The sequence below is a fragment of the Phaenicophaeus curvirostris genome, chromosome Z (assembly GCF_032191515.1).
Source record: "Phaenicophaeus curvirostris isolate KB17595 chromosome Z, BPBGC_Pcur_1.0, whole genome shotgun sequence".
Classification (NCBI taxonomy): Eukaryota; Metazoa; Chordata; class Aves; order Cuculiformes; family Cuculidae; genus Phaenicophaeus; species Phaenicophaeus curvirostris.
This window is the reverse complement of record NC_091431.1, coordinates 25,372,367-25,378,524: the sequence shown is the minus strand read 5'-3', so window position 1 is coordinate 25,378,524 and position 6,158 is coordinate 25,372,367.

Genomic DNA, 6,158 nt, shown 5'->3' with positions numbered 1-6,158 from the left:
ATGTTGTAGAAATTTGCTTATTTAATTCTGGTGTCCAGAAACTTCATGCTGGTATTTTAGAAGATTTTCTTTAGTTACCTCACTTCCTTCATCAGAATAGTTACCTACCTTAAACCTCCAGCATCTCTTCAGCCACAGACCTGTTTGGGATTTCTCTTTAATCAGATATGGGCATGACGTTGTGGGTGATTGATTATTAGCTTCTTGTAGAGTAGTCATTTTAAAGAAGAAGTACTTACCAAGTTGAAAAATAATTAGTGGGTGAGTGGTAACAGTCACCATCCCCTGAACAGATAATGCTTTTTCAGTATTTTCATCCTCTTCTGATCTGTTAATTTTAGTTTAAAATGCATCAGAAAAGGAAGACCCAAGGTCTGAGTTGAACATAAATGATGGTTATTTCTGAGGAGGATGAGAGTGCAGTTGCTGAACTTGTGCCATAAAAGTTTCTCCCCTTCCTGTTCAGTGAAAAGTGTAACTTGATAATTTGAACAAATAATGACTCAGTGACATCCTGCAGCATCTGTGTTTGAATATGGTTGGTTTTTCTTTCAGAAGCTACCTCTTTGAAGTGAGCTGGTCAGCTGAAGGACAGAAGTTTGAAAACTGACTGCTGCTGAACGTTTCAGGAGGGTTTTGTAGTTGTAGTAGTTTTTCCTGCAGTTTGTGGATTCCTGTGAAAGATATTTAGAAAGTTTGTGCTCAGCAGGCCTCAGTTCACTATATGGATTTGATATCTCCATTGGAAAAATGTTTGTTTGAACTCTTAATTTGCAAACCTCAAAAAACCTACTCTCAAACAGTGTTGCTGCAGAGTATGTGTGCTTTGTTTTATGACAATGTTTTAGACCTGGTTTCTGACCTCTGTACACAGTCAGTAAACCCTTCAAAGCATAAAGCTTACTGCTGCTGTAACTGGTGCTTGCCGTGCAACTGTGAGTGTCACTTCTCTATTTCCACTCATCTCCGAACCATCATCTTTTTTTTGGAAGACAGTGCACAAATGTTTGCTCTATGATTCACTTTTTAAAGAATTGAATTTTTAGAAGATTTGTTTATTAATTTTACTCAAAAATAATTTCATTTTTTAATAAAACACAGTTTGTGATACCTTCCAGTCTAGTCATATCTGAGTATAACTAACTATTGTCAATGGAAGTGGTATTGATTAGTTTGCTTGGTTAAGCTGGTCTGTTTTTATTCAAGCAGTCTGTTGTGGTTTAGCTCAGCTGACCACAAAGAACCATGTAGCTGCTCACTTAGTCTTCTCCCCTCCCAGTGGGGAATTGGGAAGAAAAATGTGAAACTCATGGGTTGAGATAAAACCAGTTCAATAGGACAGCAAAGGAAGAGTAACAAATGAGTAGTAACAGTAACAATAAAAGAATACCCAAAGCAATTGCTACTCAGCGCAACTTCTCCCCACCCAGAACCTGACGCCTGACCCCATCCCGAGTAGCAATTACCGAACTATGAACCGCTCCCCCGCCAGCTACTCCCCTTATATACCGAGTGTAGTATCAAAGTATGGAATATCCCTTTGGCCAGCTTGGGTCAGCTGTCCTGGCTGTGTTCCCTCCCAGCTTCTTGTGGAAATTAACTCTATCCCAACTAAACCCAGCGTACGGTCAGACATAGAAATTCCACAGTAATATCTGAAAAAAAATCCTGTGTAATTTCTTCCAGAATCTCACTGAGAATAGTACCATTGTCTATCTGCAGATATCCCTTGACTGAAGGAGCTTTTCCCAGCCTGGATGGAGCTCACCTGTGGGCCAGGATGGGGTTGTATGTCCTTTTAGTGCTGTCTGGTAGCCCATGGGTTCTTACTGGGTTTTTATAATTCTCTTTGTCTCTGGTTATGGCCCTGCCTTTCCAAAGGGGTTTTCCTAAGGCTCTGTCCTTACCTGGGGGTGCAGACCTCCACATAAGATGTGCCATCACTTTTCAGTGACTTCTCCAGCTGCACATGGTCTTTGCGTGCCGCTCTGGCTTATGCTGGCCTTCCCCCCCACCCCGCCATGAAGATGTGCACTGCTTTTGTTGCATTATTTATCAGTTCTGCTTGTTCTGGCTTGGTGGGACTGATGCAGATGCACAGAGCTCAATCTTGTAAGCAGAGAGACTTGGCTTTCCTTCTGGGAGTCTGAAATGCACATATTATTTTGCTCTGTCTTTGCCACTAATATCTTAGTCTTGAGACTTAGTAGGCACAGTTGTTAGTTATCTGTAGTGGAAAACTGCTGGATACCAGCTATCCTACCCAGCTGACTGCAGTAAAAGAAGGAATTGCTCAGACTGATAGTGTGTGAATATAGCAAATAAAAGTATGCTATATGTTAATTTGCTTGAATCCCTCAGAGTCTAAAACATCTTTCTCTCAATGAAGCACTGCTAGGCTGGCAAAACAGAAGAACAAAATCTGCTGTGCAGTAATCACGAATTTCATGCTGAGCATTATACAAGTGATAAGAGCATCTAATTTTCACATGTAGTAAACATTGATGAAAAACAGATTTCTTCATGTTCAGTAAAATCACTTTCCTACCTATAAAATCAGAAACATTCAACACAAGTAAGTGTACCAAACCAGATTTTCATGGAAACCAGCATGTACAAATACATTTTCATGTAAATGTGCTTACCAGCGTGATTTGCTTATAGCTCCTGCAAAATATATGCATGTCTGTATCCATGACAGAAAATGAAACAGTTTTTATTTTTAAATTAGTGAGAGACAGAGAATCTAAATGTTGCAACTGAGGTAATATTTTGGGTCTGCACTATTCAGGTGGAAGATCCTTCTGTGTTTCATCTCTTTCCTCTTCCTTTCCTTCTGTTGACTATAAACATATATTCCCAATTAACATAACTTGTTTAAAGACAGACAACACTGGATTTTCCAGAGAGAACAATGTATTGAAGTCAAACATGCTTCAGTGAAATGAGCGCTTTCCTGCCTGCTTGTTTTTAATACCTGAAAACAGCAAAGGAGTGGCTCTGGCTGCTGGATTTGTGTACTTTGTAAATGTATCAGTGTGTTTTAATGTGGTTTTGTGCCTGTGCTTAAAGCAGTGTAGTGAACCAATCATTCATTTGAACAACATAGTTGCTTTGCCTCTAGAAATTCTTAAGCAAAACAGCTAGTTCCATCTATTTATCCAGTAGTTAAATTCCAGTGTGAGTTGTTACTGCTGCTAATGTGGACTGCTTTCTCTGTTTCTGACTGGTAGGAGGAAACTAGCAATTATTTTATTCAAGCAACAGTTGGAATATTGCACTATGCCTTGCAGTGCTATTTTTAGTAGTTTTTCCATGTCTTCGAGTGTACCAACTTACAGCAAACAATAAGATACGAAATGCTTCATGACAGGTTTCAATATAGATTTTTTGAAATGTAGTATTTTATCCCAGTAAGCAAAAGTAAATTAATTATCGTGTTCTTAGTTGATGTTGCAGTGCTGATTATCCTCATTTTCCAGCTCTCATTTTTGCCACTCTGGCAATCTGCTGTTCTTGGTTTTCAGGGACCCATTGTAAGGTGAGGTGGCTCTGTTGTTCTTTGGCACTTAGGATGGCAGGGCAGGAAAATAATCTGTGCAAAATGTATGCGTTGCTGCAGTTCTTAGCTTTGTATTAGATATTTGTGCATATCTCTGTGTATGTGTTTTAGTTACTGCATCTTGATTCTTTTTGCTTTACAACAAAACTGCATGGTTCGTCTTCTTGCTTTTGCTATTTCTGTTGATCTTAACCTCAGTTGTACATGGCCCCATGGGTGTCCACTGGGGCTGTGTTACATATGCTGGTTTGTTCTGTAGTTGAGGTTTCCTTAGGCAAGAATCTTGTGCCTTGGGTGTCAAATCTGTGCAGCTGTGCACACTTTTTTTGGTTTGTTTGGGGGGCTTTTTTGTGTGAAAAAGAAACCTTGTTTTACTCTTAGGCTCCATATATGGCCCCATCCCTAAATATAAGCAAATTCACAAGCTTTTCAAGAATACAAATAGATCTGAAACCTTCATCAGTCTGGCAGTATTGTGTACTCCCTTCTGAGAAAAGTCAAAAACAAATTATATCTTAAAGTGAACACAAAAAGGGGGTTTTGCAGAGCATGCATTTGGACACTTAGGCATAGGCAAGCTGTAGAAGTACTTAAGTGATGGATGTACATAGAATCAGTATTTCTGGTACTTGCTAACTGCTGGCATCACCTTCTTCCCCTGTGATTGCATTGTATGTCAGTGTGTAAACCCTTTGAGAGTTGCTACTATTTATTAATTTTTAAATACATCACAAGGTGTGAATTGCTTCTGTAAGGAAGAAGTTGTTTATTTAAGAAAATGCACCTTAAGAGGCTGTACAACATGTTAAGTGTACCCATTATGACCAGCCTAGTGGCTTTCTGCTATGGGGAAACCGCAGGAGTGGACACAGGCTGTGATCTGTCTAGGCTTCTTATAAAGCCTTTGATGTGGTTCCCCACAATATCCTTCTCTCTAAACTGGAGAGAGATGGATTTGTTGGGTAGACTATTTGGTGGATAAGAAACTTGTTTTATGGTTGTATTCAGAGAGTACTGGTCAGTGGCTTGAAGTCCAGGTGGAGGTCCATGACAAGTGATGTCCCTAAGGGGTCCGCACTGGGACCAGTACTGTTTAATATCTTCATCAATGGTATTGACAGCGAGATTGAGTGCATCCTCAGCAAGTTTGCAGGTGACACCAAGCTAAGTGGTGCAGTTGCCACACTGGAAGGATGGGATGTCATCCATAGGGAACTGGACAGGCTGGAGAAGTGGGCCTGTGTGAATATCATAAGGTTCAACAAGGCCAAGTGCAAGGTCCTGCACCTATTTCGGAGCAATCCCCAATCTCAGTACGGGATGGGGGATGATGTGATTGAGAGCTGCCCTGTCAAGAATAACATGGGGGTGCTGATTGATGAGAAGCTCTGCGTGAGCTGGCGATGTGCACTTGCAGCCCAGAAGGCCAGCCATGTCCTGGATTGCGTCAAAAGTGTGGCCACCAGGTCAAGGGAGGTGATTCTGCCCCTCTACTCCTCTCTTGTGAGACCTCATCTAGAGTACTGTGTAGTTCTGGAATCCTCAACATAAGAAGGACATAGAGCTATTGAAATGGGTCCAGAGGAGAGCTACAGCCTGGAGAAGAGAAGGCTCTTATAGTGGCCTTCCAGTACATGAAGGCGGCTACAAGAAAGCTGGGGAGGGACTGTTCACAAAGGCTTGTAGTGATAGGATGAGGGGGAATGGGTATAAACTGGAGAGCTGTGGCTGCCCCATCCCTGGAGGTGTTCAAGGCCAGGTTGGATGGGGCCTTGTGCAGCCTGGTCTAGTGGGAGGTGTCCCTGCCCGTGGTAGGGAGGTTGGAACTGGGTGATCTTTAAGGTCCCTTCCAACCCAGACTGTTCTATGATTCTATGGTTCATTTCAGATTCAGCTAATGTCTTGCAATGCATCTGTTTGCCGTCTGTTTGATCATCTGTTTGCTGGTTTTGTCTGCAGAAGTATAAAAAGAAAAAACGTTGAACTCATTTTACACGAGAGCAGTCTTACACACTGTGCCCAAGATTCCCAGTGGCTTTTGAGGATTCATTGAGCTAGATGCTGTGATACTCATTAAGACCAGATTTTATCATTTCACAGGGTGAATATGACCTATATTAAACAGAATTGCACCTGGCCTTTGACCCCACTTTTCTGTTAAGATAAGCTGTTCCATGGAAACAACCTAAGTCTCAGTAGCAACCAGTAATACCCTTGGTGCTGCTTATTCGTTAAAGCAAGGTTATTTATTTTCTGTTAGGAGCAGAGAAAGCAGCTGAAGATTAAAACACACATCACTTAATACAATTTACTATTGAAATCAATGGAATGTCTACTCTTCTGTTTTTATTTATTAGATCAACTTTAAGGTAATTTGGTTCAGTCTGTCTCTTTTATTTATTTGCAAGTTTAGAATGTTAAATTACTACTATCACAAAGCATAAGTTGAAACTATCCAAGTTCAGGAAGCAAAGTGCAAATTATTCATGAAACAGTGAGGCTAAGTTTATTTTCTTACTAAATGAGATAACAAGGAATCTATCCTCTATCTATAGGCCAGTGTTTTCTGACTAGCTTTTTGGGTCTACTGTATGAT